Raw genomic sequence first — 14,185 nt, forward strand, 5'->3', positions numbered from 1 at the left:
CAATCAAAATACCCATACACACAAAATAAACAAATCTCTTTTAAAAAGAAGAAGAGGAAGAAGAAGGTGGACAACTCTTGAGAAACAAAATCCAAGGCTTTCCTCTGGTTACCATACACATACATACACATAGCAAGTAATAAAGTGAGTCTATTAATTCACTTAATTAATTAGATGACTATATTAACTCAGTGACATCTCACAAGAGAGGAATGCCCCCTTAAAAGCCCCATTCAGGGAAATGAGAAGAACACCTCACAGGGAGCTGAAGAACTTATCTAAGACACCCAGGAAGCAGGTAGTGGGATAGAGAATCAAACCCAGGAAGTCTGGATACAAAGTCTCTTTCTTAACTGCTGAAACTAAACTGCCTCCATACCAATACACTGTATCTCTGGCTCGCTATCCCGGGCAAGATGCAATATACATGGTTACAGATGCACAAATGAGACCTGAGCAGCTACCAGGCTGACAATAGTCACAGCCCTCTACTCGTCTAGAGAGCTAATTTGTGAGCATCCATGGCCTTCATAAGGCCTTGAGCTAATAAATAAAAAGAAAAAAGAACAGGGGATATCGGAAGCTTGACTCAGTGAAAGAGTCCTGTGGAGAAGAATGGCCTGTCTGATGGAGGAAGCACAGTTCTAGCCACTGTGGACGAATGGAAGAGGCACTGAAGCACCTCCCAGCCAGATGCTGGAGGCTCCAGAGCACTTCCCAGTCAGATGGAAGAAGCAGTGACCTCCAGAGGTTCAAGCTGGGGATGTCATAAGCTGAGGGACCATGTCCTGTGGAACCCCTGCTTCCCTGGAAGTGGAGACTTCAGCTGGCCCTGAGACAGTCTTGGGGGTCCCCTGAAGCTCCCTGATGATTCTACCCTGGGCCTCTTGAAAGAAAACATGGCATCTAGGTGGACACCCACTACCGCTGCGGGGGAGGGAGGGAAGTCCCGCTAGAGCTAATTAGCAAAGCCCATTTAGACCACGATTTACAAATGGCCCCATGCTTCCCCGCAGCTCATTTGCATCGGGCTATGCTACCTTATTGATTATAGTAAATGAGGAGATAGACACACTGTCTGCAATGGGACAATTACCATCATTAAACCAATTAGGATCAAATGGGATGTGGGCCTCACGCTACAGTCCTGCGCTCCGCTGCTTCCACCCCCGTGTGCCCAGCCTTCGGAAGAAATCATGTTTCCACTGAGACAGTCACAATCCACAGGAACCTTCCTGGGACACTCACCTCTCCTCCATAGTTCATGTCAGTGTGCCCAGTCACATGGGCACAAGGAAATGACACCGCGGGCATTGATCACCAAGTTATTGCAAACAAACTGCTCCTTCAATCACACTGAGATGTCACACACACAGAGCTCAGAATGCTGCTTGTTCACAGATTTAAAAAAAACATTTTTTTTAATGTACTTATTACTTCTTATTTTATGGGCATTGGTGTTTTGCTTGCATGGATGTCTGTGTGAAGGTGTCAGCTCCCTGGAATTAGAGTTGCAGACAGTTCTGAACAGTAGTCATGTGGGTGCTGGGAAGTGAACTTCGGTCCTCTGGAAGAGCAGTCAGTGCTCTTAACTGCTGAGCCATCTCCCCAGCCCTGTTCGCAGATCTTAAAGCAACAAACTATTAACAGCTTAGAACACTTCTCATTCCCAGGATCCTCGTCACACATGCATGGAGCCAGGGAAGGACTCCTGAGGGTACTGAGGAGCTATGGCCTCCAAGGCCCCTCCCATCTGCCACTGCCCACCCACCCAAGAACAGCCACCTCTCCAGACTCACAGAGCTGCCCTGCCATGTCAGCTCTGCCCCATGCAGATAATCCATAATTCAAGGTCCAGAAGGAATCAAGGAGGATGAAAGCCCCTTACACAAAGGAAAGGCAAAGGGCCCAAGAAGTTTCTGGGCCTCCAAAACCAGGCTGAAAGTAGGGAGACAGGAAGATATTCTCATAAAGTCAGTACAAGATGTAAATATTTTCCCATTCCACCTTCACAGCCACAGAGAGAACTTTCCAAATGGTGAAAACCGTGGTTCAGATCTAACCGGACTGGCTTCTTCCAGTAAGGTTTCCCAGGAGCCTCAGGATCAGCACATCTGGACAGAGCCACCAGCTAGCCATGGCTGTGTGACCAGCCAGAGCATCACTGTTAACATTTCCTCCTGAGGGACAGGACACTGCCCCACTGTTTCTAATTCCTGATGGAACAGAGTTGCGGGTGGAGGACCGGGAATGTAGCTCAGTTGGTGGAGTGCTGGCTCACCATGCGTGTGTCCCCCGTTCCATCTCCTGACTGCCCAGAAGCTAGGGATGATGGTGCCTGCCTGTCATCCCAGCCTTTTGGAAGCTAAGGCAGGAGGAGCAGAAGGGTGAGGTCATCTTCAGCTGCAGGGTGTGTTTGAGGCCAGCCTGGGATCCATTGACACCCTGTCTCAAATCACAAAATTGCACTGAAAGAAAAAGCATCAAGACGACAGTGGAAAGGAAGTTCAGGCATGAGTGAGCATCAAGCATGAAGACCTGGATTTGATCCCCAAGACCCACATTAAAAAACAAAGAATAAAACAAAACAAAAGCCAGGTGTGGCCATAGGTGATGTGATCCCAGATGTGGAGGAAGAAGTGGCAGGTTCCTGGGAGTTGATAGACAGCCTGCCTACTCTGCAAGCAAGCCCCCAGCAAGTGTCACAAAAAAAAAAAAAAAGTAAGGGGAACAGCATCTTGAAGTTGACCTCTGGCCTCTACATACACCTGAACACATGCACATACAGACATGGACACACACAGAAAAGAAATGGGCCTAATAATCAAGCCACAGACCGAGGGAGAAGGAGCTTCCTTTGTGCTTGGATCCCTGCGTTCCCACAAGGAGGGACTGGTGACCCAGTGTGTGTGTAGATGTTCAAGCTCACTAGAGCTGGAGGAGATGATTGAAAGTTGTCCTCTGCCTCCCACGCCTGTGCCGTGGCATGCACACACACCCCTCTCCTCAACACACACCAACAAACATTTTTTAAATTTAATTCACTGGTTCTGATGATCTTGTTTCTGGTGTTTAAAGCGCCCCCTCAGTCTCCAGTAATGTACAAAACAGGCCCCTGTCCTCATCACAGCCGGACCTGAGGATAACCTGTCTTTTTCTTTCTTATCAATAGACGCGCACAGCACTCTCCTCGCAGAATTGTCCTCGGAGATGAATGAGCTTTAAATATAAAACACAGCAAACATCCAGGGGGTAGGTCTTCATGATGCTGGCCCATCACTGGATATGTCTGAGGTTATCAAACACGTAGAGAAAGCAGGAAACACAGGTTCCAATGCCTGCCTGATGTCCAGCAGCCCAGGGTTCCACCCCAGGCTTCCCTGATCAGCTGTGTGGCTTGTAGCGAGTTATTTTAGTTCACATCCTCTGTGAAATGAGGTGGCCAGCCCTGAACTCCCTCACAAGGTCACCTTGAGAGACTAGGGACTCCATACAGATGGGGGGGGGGGGGGCGTCAGTGCCACCAGTGAGCACATGTGATCTCTAGGTGTTTGCCAGACATCTTCCCGTCACCCAAGGTTCTCAGCTCTCAGGTAGGTGTTCACACTCCAAGAGCTCTTGAAGACAAGCTTGCAACACTGCACAGCACCAAGTCTTCAAAAGGAGCCTCCTCCAACCACAGAGGCCCCCACTCACCCCGACGTTACTGAGGAAGTCTGAGACCTCGCAAGCATTGGCCCTGGGAGTCAGCATAGCACAGACCCATCACTCACCCTGGTCCTGGCGTACTCCAGCCTCTAGTCTGTGCAACTCAACCCTGCTCCTCTCCCCGGACAGAGGGAGCGGAGCCTCTCCTGGCTGCCCTGTGCCAGCGTCTTCCATCAAAAGCAGGAAAACCCTCACTATCACTTCTCAGAACTAAGTCACAAACCCAGCGCCCTTCTAGGACTTGCCCACTGCTGTGGTGGTATTTTGTTTGTGCTGTAACAAATAAAGCTTGCCTGAAGATCACAGAGTGTGGAGCTAGCCACACTAGTTAGCCATAATGACCAGGCAGTGGTGGCGCACACCTCTAATCCCAGCACTCGGGAGTCAGAGGCAGACGGATCTCTGTGAATTCGAGACCAGCATGGGCTACACGAGATTAATCCAGTTTAAAAGAGAAACAGAGCCAGGCAGTGTTGGCTCACACCTTTAATCCCAGTGCTTGGGAATCACACACCTTTAGTTCCGGCACTAGGGAGGCGGAGACAGGAAGGGATATGGCTGGGTGGAGAGGATAATATAAGGCGGGAAGAGGCAGGAGCTGGCTGCTTTCAGCATGCATTCAGTACAAGGATTTGTGGACACAGGCTCTTGCCCACTCTGATCTGACGACTCGGTAGAGGTAAAAGGTTTCTCTAGTGGCTGGCTCCTTTACTTCTCTGATCTTTCATCATTTACCCTGATATCTGACTCCAGGTTTCTATTATTGAGACCAATTAGAATTCACATTGCATGCTACTCTATTGCCCAGCCGGTTTCTTCTGTTCTAGAAACTGCCCTACCAAATAATGCCAGTTTAGAGACAGCAGCTGACTGGCGCACAAATGATCACCCGACACACGTGCCACAGCCAGCTATGAGCCTATCAGACAGCCTGACACAAAAGGATCTACCAGCCATGCGCTAAGCCAACCAGAATTTTTAACTACGTGGGAAAGGGAGGACTTGGAGCCCCCTGATAGCAGTAAAGGCCAACAGAAGCCAAAGTCATGCTTGAAAGATTCAATGAGGGGGCCAGAATGAAGGCTTTCTGGGTAAAGCATTTCTGGCCAAGCCTGACGGAAGGTGGCCAATCCCTGGAACCCACTTTAAGGTAGAGGAAAAGAACTGACCCCACAGAATTGTTTTCAGATACACACACACACACACACACACACACACACATCTTGCCTTGCGTACCAACACTCATACATCATATACACACAATAATAATAATAAATATAATTAACATAAAAAATGATGGCCAGAGAGATGGCTTAGCATATAAGAGGTCTTGCCCCCAAACTTGATGACCTGCGTTGGATTCTGGGATCCACATGGTGGACGGAAGAACTGACTCCAGCAAGTTGCCTCCCTCCACCTTCCCCACACACACACAGAATACGTAAATAAACATATAACTTAAAATATGTTAAAAAGTTAGTGAGCCTCCAGCTGCTGAGGTTCTGACACCATCTTAGATCCAAGCTGCCTCAGTTTCTCTGAGCTCTGGAAGGATGACTGCTTCTCCTATTGAATTTCCATGTGAATGCCTGTGTGTGTGTGTGTGTGTGTGTGTGTGTGTGTGTGTGTGTACCGTGTGGTCTTTAATGAAGTAACTCCAATGACCTTCATGTAGATGAAACCATAAAACTCTCAAAGTGTGGACTCTTTTTCCGTAGGAGCCTGCAAATAACAGATGAAGCCAGACGTACAAGCAAGACTTCTACTGTGGGGATGTGGAATCTTGTGGAAGCAGAAGTAGCCAGAGCCCAGGAAGGGCCCTCCAGTCAGTCAGTCCATTTCATTGCAGGCTTTGCAAGCAAAGACCCATTGCTCAGTAGATCAACTCACTTCTCCAGACCTAATTCTAGTTTCTGAAAATGAGAATTTGGCCAAGCACAGTGCCAGTCACCTTTGTTCCTAGAAGCAGAGGCAGGAGGATGTCTACGAATTCAAGGTCAGCCTGTTCTACAAAGTGAGTTCCACACCATCTAAGGTTATATAGTAAGAACCTATCTCAAAATAATGCAACAACAGTAACATAAATAAGTAGAATGGGAATCTAACTGACCACATTTGGGTCCTTTCTCTAGTGGGCCATGATCCAGCCCAACCCATCAGAAGACCTGGGGTTCCCGTGACTTTGAATTCTCTGTGTTTGTAATGGGCCTATTCCAGCTAGCCTGCTCTTGTGACTCTGTCCTCAGGGAGGTTCCAAAACCAGAACCAGAAAAATCCTCCTGCCCAGGCCTGGCACAGCTGAGAAGTCCCAAGACCTGGGACCCAGGACAGCTGCTCAGATGGGCAGAAAGTCCCTGCTCTTGCCAACCAGTCCCAAGCCTGGCTCTGACACTCGGTCACCCACTTGGAAAGGGGAACCCAGGTCCAAAAAGCTACAAACATCTCCCACCCACAAATAATAATCATGATTTTCCCTAATTATTATTTGTGTATTTTGCATAATTGTCATAATTATTATCATCAGCTCATCAGCCTCTCATCCCAGCATGCTCTTCTCCTGTCCTCAGCTCTGAATCCTGATCACATGAGCACTCTCTCCTGACACTCACTTTCTCCCAAGAGCCTGTCTTCAAGGTCCCCTCAAGAAACAGGACAAGACCCTCAAGAGGGTTCTTCAGTCCAGTTTGTCCTTCTGGAACATTCCTGGCCTGTATGCCAGCTCTAGAGGACAAGGAGACAGAGGGACTCTGGAGAGAAGCGCTGTCCTCTACTGGCTGTGTCTAAAAAAAAAAAAAAAAACTGGGCTGGACATGGTGCACACCTTTAATGCCAGCACTCAGAAGATGGAGACAGGTGGATTTTCTGAGTTTCAGGCTAGTCAGGAATAAATAAGGAGAAGGAGAGAGAGAGAGAGAGAGAGAGAGAGAGAGAGAGAGAGAGAGAGGCTGTCAACTGGCCTCCCTTTGATCTGTGCGATAACCAGCCAGTGTCAGATTAGGAGAGCTACTGTCAGCTCCTCCCCCACAGTTCTGCATTCAGGGATATGACTCATAGATTGAGATGGGCATTTACACCAAAGAACTTGGTAAAAGGCCTTTGTTCCAGAGAGACAGCATTTTTGCATACTTGCCAACACACCCTCAAACCTATCTGACGTATTCTTGAAAAACTGTGAACAAGGGAGTCTCTGCAGCGCTCCGCATCACCACAACCAAAGATCGAGCAATTTCTTCTCTGATGAGTTTTTGGTTCGCATACAAAGAACTGGGTTTCACCTTGACACTTGCACACACACATAACGTGGTGTTTCCTTTCCTCCCTTCCCTTCCCCACAACGGCCCCTCCTCCTATTGTCATGTCCCATCTCTTGTTCCCCACCCCCACTTCCTTCCGTTCTCTTCCTACTTTCATGCCCAACGTATATCAGACCCCTCCCCTCTCCTTAGACCGGATCTCAACTACCCTGGGCTGGTATTGAACTTGCAACATCACCAAAGATGAGCTCACACTTCTGAGCCTCCGCTTCCTCCACAGGTGTGAACCTTCACAGCCACAAAAACAAAAACAAAACAAACAAAAAAAAAACCACTTAAATTTACCACATTCCCAGCCCCAGCCTACCTCTCTCACTTCCTCCATGGTGTCCTTCCAGAATCTTCTGTATCTTAGAGACACATCTCCAGGCCCCTCATGGTCCACTACCTCCTATCGGCCGGGAAGCCCTTCTCTCTTCCTGGATTCCCCACTACACATGACTCACAGGTCTGCAGTCTAACAAGACCTCCTGGCTTGGAGGCCCCAGCTCCAGGAGGCCAGAACCACTGTCACTCCCTGTCTCATACAGTCTAACACTGTTGGCTCTGACAGATCAAGGAGAATCAAAGCCAACAGTCTGAGAACACAGTACCCAAGTGAGGCTGTGACTGAGATCCTCACAGAAGCTCCAGTGGGGGGCATTAGGAAATCAGAGTAGGCCAGGATGGCTCTGATGGGCACATCTATCTGCACAGGTGTCCTGGCCACATATTAGCAGGAAAGGACACTAGGCCCTAGCTCAGGAACTCATCAGACTGCCCAGGACACCAACTCACTGCGTCCCCATTACCTACCCCAGCTTGCCAGGAACCTCCAGAGATCCCCCAGGGTACCTGCCTGCTCCTACCTTCATACAGCCTCTGGCTGGGAGCTCTACCCACACCCACCTGTCTTACATCCATGCTCCTAAGGAAGGGGAGGATGGGGGCTCCACAACCCAAGTGAAACCAGCATGAAAGGAAGAAAACGGCAGGGTGCTTCAGTACACCTCAATCTGGAGGCGGAGACTCCCAGATCAGAGAACCTCCACGGAACAGAACAAAGAGCATCAGAAGCAGGGATAAATAGGAATATAATAAACAAAGCCAAGCCTGACAGGCTGGGGGCCTGCCTTCTGCAAAGACACCCAGCTCACAGTCTGAGCAGGGGGCACTCCATGATTTCAGGGCCTCAGAAGGGAAAGGCCAATTTCAGGACTATTTCACTGGACGAAAGCCAGTGTCCTTTGACAAGCCTGTCAGTGCGCAGCAAGTGTCTTAGCTTCATCTGAGACCAGTGGGGGTGTGACCTATGTGACAAAAGCCTTCTGTTTGGTTGTTTATTGCATCCTTAATCTGTTTAGGAAGCTTACAAAATAATGGTTTGGGTCTTAAGATAGTGTCTCATGTAGCTCAGGCTGGTCTCAAGCTTGCCATGTAGCTGAGGCTGGCCCTGAATTCCTGGTCCTCCCACCTCCGCCTCCCAAGTGCTGGTTGACAAGTGTTTGGTGCCACGTTCAGTTTAGATGAATGGATTTCGTTATGGCATGTTCATGTATGTCTGTTATAGCACCACAGCCATTTGCCCCGTGACTCTCCCTCATCCCCAGCCTCACTGTCCTCATCCTCTCCCAGAGTCCCCATCGGCTTCCATGCACATGTAAATCTGGATTCTTCAAATGAGAAAAAAATATATGTTGTCTTTTTTTCCCTCATGACCTTCTCTTGTTTCCCTCTCCATCTCCCTTCAGCTCATTTCCTCCCTGCTTAGGGTCAACCTTCTATTTTTATGCTATATACAGATTAATATATATATTTAAATCCAGATTCCTCAAACAAGAGAAAAACACACAGTGTCTGTCTTTCTGAGTCTGGCTTGTTTCACTCAACACGATGCTACCCAGTTCCTTCCCTCTCTCTGCCATCTTTGAGTTTCTGTTGTTATGAAGAGACACCATGACCAATGGCAACCCTTAAAAAGGCTTCCATTTTCAGAGGTTTAGGTCATTATCATCATGGCGTGACAAAGGGGCATGCAGGCAGCCATGGGGCTGGAGAAGGAGCTGAGAGTCCTTCATCTTGACTGGCAGGCAACAGCAAGTGGTTTGTCTTACTGGACACGGCTTAAGCATCTATGAGACCTCAAAGCCCACCTCCACAGTGGCACACTTCCTGCAGCAAGACCACACCTACTCCAAGAAGGCCATACCTCCTAATAGCGCTATGCCCTTTGACCTTTCACATTCAGGCTGCATCTGGGTCTTGGCTATTGTGAATAGCTCTGCAATAAACATGGCGTGCTTCCCTTCCTGGCACTGATGCATCTATCTCTTGGAGGTAGGACTTAGAGGCCTTCAGGAATGCACCCAGTGGTGGTACAGCTGGGCCATATGATAGTTCAGTTGTGAGTTTCTGAGGCGCCTCCATTCCAACTTGAACTTAGCATTCTGTTCTGACACCTCCTAGACAGACGCTGCTGATGGTGGGCAATCTCTTGTATGACGCTAAGGCTTATTATGCTCCTACTGTTGTCCAAGGACTGTGTTGTGTCACACACACACCCCTCTTACTGTTCCCAAAGACTCAGTGCCCCCCAGCTAGCACCCAGTGCCTAAGAGCCAAAGCTGAGGTGTATCCAATCCCTATCATAAAACCATGAACAAGTTCCTTGTACCAGGTCTTTTTTCTTTTGGGCCACCAAGCGGCTCCTAAATCATGACATAGAAACTTATTATTAGTTTCGAATGCTCGACCTTAGCTTAGCTCTTTTCTTGCTAGCTCTTACAACTTAACCGGTTTCTCTTTATCTCCGTTTTGCCTCGGGGCTTTTTACCTTTTTGACTTTCCTGCTGTCTCCACGTCTGGCTGCCTGATGGCTGCCTGGCTTCTGGCCCCGGGCATCTCCCTTGTTCTCTCCTCCTCCTCCTCTTGTTCTTCCTTCTTTTTCTAGAGTGCTCCTTCTATTTATTCTCCCTGCCCACCAGCACCAGCTAGCCTTTCTCCTGCCTAGCTATTGGCCGTTCAGCTCTTTAGTAGACCAATCAGGTGCCTGAGGCAGGCAAGGCGAGACAAATGCTAAGCACCTTCTCATAATTAAACAAATGCGCATAAACAAAAGCCACACACCCTTACCCAGTTAAAGTAATACTCTGTAGCATAAACAAATGTAACACATCTTTGCCTAGTTAAAGTAATATTCCTCAACAGTCCTCGCCTTAGCCTCGTCCCCCAAGACAGATGACTGTAGTTCCACAATGTAAGGGGCAGAGGCTCTGGAACTTGGCAGCTGGGGTCCACTGAGGGTTGACTATCACTCTCTCCGCGGTCTTGGCATCAAGAGGGCGACTCTCTTATTCCGACTTTATCGGATTTTATTCAATGCCTTCTTCCCACTACACATAGCCACTGTACAGGGGTTGACAGTGAAGCTTGTATGAGAGGCCCTGGGGTCCATCCCCAGTACCACACATGGGTGCATTCAAACACACACGTGCACACACACACACACACACACACACACACACACACACGTGAGGAGGCTGTGCTCAACATGACATTGTTCATCAAGGACCCTGCACCACACCCACATTCTGAGTCCCCAGTATCACCACCACCATACTGAGCTAGGCTGGCACCTGGTCAGAGGACAGATGGCAGTGCCCTCTGCTTCGGATTTCCATCTCTCCTAGGTCCTAGAGACCATAAAGATCCTCCTTAAATCAGGCATGTGGATGACTGTAACCACAGCACTTGGGGGTGGGGCTGGGCAAAGAAAATCACAAGTTCAAGGCCAGCCTGAGCAACAGTGAACCCTGGGGACAGGGAAAGCTCTTTTTAAAAGGGACTCCATCTCTTTCCTCACAATTTTTACCCTTCCTGCCAGGATGCCCTACCTAAGGGTGAGCATCAGTTACAACAAGCTGCAAACTTGCAGACATCACCTTCTATCCATCCCAAGAGCCTCAGGCCAGCAGCCTGGACATCAGACACAGAACACACTGCCTTCTCTATTGTTCATACTCAGAGGCCTGAGCAAGCACCGGGAATTAGCCCAGGTAGGTCACACAGAAGTTTAGCCAGACTCTTAGCACCAAGCTCCCCCAGGAGCATCCCTGAGGCGTGAGGAACTGCAGTGTGATGGGGACTCACACAGTAACCAACACCTCAGCAGGAGCTGGAAGTGGGTGCTGTGCAGGATTTCCTGGGAAGACAGGTATGGTGCTGGCCCAGCTGAGTGACAAGAGCTAGCAGCCTGAGACACAGGAAAGAGCTAGCCTAGCCTTAGGGGTCAAAAGAAGGACGTCCCTTGCCATGGGAGACATGGAGCAGGAGGCAGCGGTGGGCCTCCAATGCTGAACTGACCTTCATAGTCACCTGGACGGAGGTCACAAGACAAGCTTTTCAGAGGCCAGGGGACTCCTGACAAAGCTCCAGAGCAAACTGCCAGACAACCATCCTTTCTACTCACAGGACAAAGATCACAAGCAGGGCCCTGCTAGCCTCTCGTCCCCAGGGCCCTATAGTTGAAACAGCATCAGAACTGAGTCCAGCTTGCCCCCCCCACACACCCCATCCATGCAGCCTGAGGCTGGATGGGCCTTGGGAAGGACTGACCATGAATACAAGAACTTGATCAGAATGCTGAAGCCTTGCACCAGCCTTCAGGAATGCCAACACACACCACGAGATAATTCCCAATTCATCCCACCCAATAGAAAGCACTGGCACACCTGCCCCACCCAGCACCTCGCATCAGCCTAAGACACACACAAACCACCTCTTCCCTCTCCAAAGGAAGCACTTCCCATCCACGCTCATCCCCACCTCATCCAACACCCAGGTACCACATGCTCAGTCGGGCACACAACATACAAACATCAGATAACGCATCACACAGATTCAGTATGCCCACACCCTCACCCCTATGAACTGGCTGCCTCGCAGCTTATGGACAGGTGAGCATTCACCCTCCCCCACCTGGTGCTGAAGTTCTATCCAAAGCTATGTGTCCAGGGATTGGGTCTGCTTATGTCTCATAGGGAGGCATATTTGCTTCTGTAACCGAGAGCCAGAGCTCTCGACCCAGACAAGCTCTGGCAGAGTCCGGTCTGCAGACAAGTCCTCTGTAGCCACAGCTTTGTAAGCTGCCCCCATTGCCTCCATCCTAAACAAGGGTCAAAGTTGTTTTAGCTATACTTCTCCTTGCTGGGATAAAATACCTCACCGGAAGTAACTTAAGGGAAGAAAGGCTTAGCACTGCATAATTTAAGGGGACACATCCCATTGTGGTGGAGAAAGCTGTAAGTTCATGGAGTGGCTGACCACCCAAAATTCACACCCATGACACAAAGGGACAAGTATTGCTCAGAGAACTTTCTCGATAATTATGTGACTATGTGCTGGGTGGGTGATGTGGGATTCCCCTCTGTATGCTGTGAATACCATTGGTTAATAAAGAAACTGGTTTGGCCAGTGATAGGGTAAATAGGCAGGCAAAACTAAACTGAATGCTGGGAGAAAGGAGGCAGAGTTGGGGAGAAGCCATGGAGCCGCCACCAGAGAGAGACATGCTGAAACCTTGCCGATAGGCCACAAGCCTTGTGGTAAAATATAAAATAATGGAGGTGGGTTAATTCTAGATGTAAGAGCTAGAGCTAGCAGTACGCTTAAGTAATTGGCCAAGCAGTGATTTAATTAATACAGTTTCTGTGTAGTTATTTCAGGAGTCTGGGCAGCCGGGAAACAAATAAGCGGCCTCCAACAATAGGTGGGTGTGTGCATGGGGTCTCAGAGGCCAGAAAAGGGCATTGAGTCTCCCTGGAGCTGGAACTACAGGTGTGAGCTGTCCCGCGTGGGTCTAGGAACCAAACCCAGCTCCTCTACAAGAGCAGTGTTCTTTCTTAACCCATGAGCCATCTCTTCAGCCCCACTTTCTCCTGTTTATTCAGTCTGAGACCCCCCGCCAGTGGGATGGTGCTGCCCACATTCAGGGGGACAGGTCTTCCCTGCTCAGTCAAATCTCTCAGGAAACACTCTCCCAGACACAACCAGAAATGTCTCTCCTAGGAGATCCCAAATCCCACCAAGGTGACAATGAGGATGGCTGACCACCACGTCCTCTAAACGACTGAACTCTGATCCCAAAGGCAACTCGATAAACCAAGACGTATGTCACACTCAGTCCAAGCCATGAGGCATTCGGTCCAATAAGTGCGCACACCATTTTCACTAACAGAGCATCCCTTTATCCTCTCCAATAAATAAATATTGAACAAAAATATTGGACTAGTGATGCCAAGAGTCATCCAGTAACTGGTCTGTCTAAGGCCATCCATCTATGTTCCCATCCAGCTCTGCATAGCTTGGGGACACACCCTTTCCCTCACCCTTTCCAACAGAGTGAGCCTGGCAGGGTGGGTACCCAGTGCCTGGTGCCAGCTGCATCATCTGTGAAGAGGTGGCAAACAGCAGGGTTAGGCCCACCTAGGAACTGGCCAAGCAATCGTGCCTGGAGGACTGCGGATTTTTCTAAGCCCGTTCTTGACTCTGTCCACATAGATCCCACCTGTGTTGGTCTGTGGGGAGGCTGCACTAGGGAGGCATATCTATCAGGCTGGACGGGAGAAGAAAGGGAAACACCCTTCAAACAGCAGAGCCCCCGTGACTGCAGAGGCTACAGGGCATGCGGGCATCCCTGAGATGACCATATTCTGTAAGACATGTGAACTAGGGAAAAGCACAGCTCTCTCTCTCTCTCTCTCTCTCTCTCTCTCTCTCTCTCTCTCTCTCTCTGTGTGTGTGTGTGTGTGTGTGTGTGTGTGTGTATGTGTGTGTGTTTGCACATGTGTATACATGGCTGTGAGCCCAGGAGTCATTCAGCAGCTCTGGGTGTTATTAACTCTCCTGTACCAACATGCATATGTGTGCCAGAGAAATGTGTGTGCATACATGTAGTCACCCTGAACCCTTAAAGTATGCCTATGCACACATGCTCAAGATCTCACATGTTCCATCCCCTCTGAGGACTCCCCCATCCAAGAGTGGGAGCAGGCACCTCGTTTGTGTACCATCCATCCCTTCACCTCTCACTCCTAAGACTGTCACCCTCAGGAGGGGAAAGGTGGCCCTGGAATGTGTCTGTTCAATATCAAATCCTGGCAACCAGTTAGCTTAGTGCGTCAGAG

The sequence above is a fragment of the Microtus ochrogaster genome, chromosome 10 (genome assembly GCF_000317375.1).
Source record: "Microtus ochrogaster isolate Prairie Vole_2 chromosome 10, MicOch1.0, whole genome shotgun sequence".
In the NCBI taxonomy this organism is placed as follows: domain Eukaryota; kingdom Metazoa; phylum Chordata; class Mammalia; order Rodentia; family Cricetidae; genus Microtus; species Microtus ochrogaster.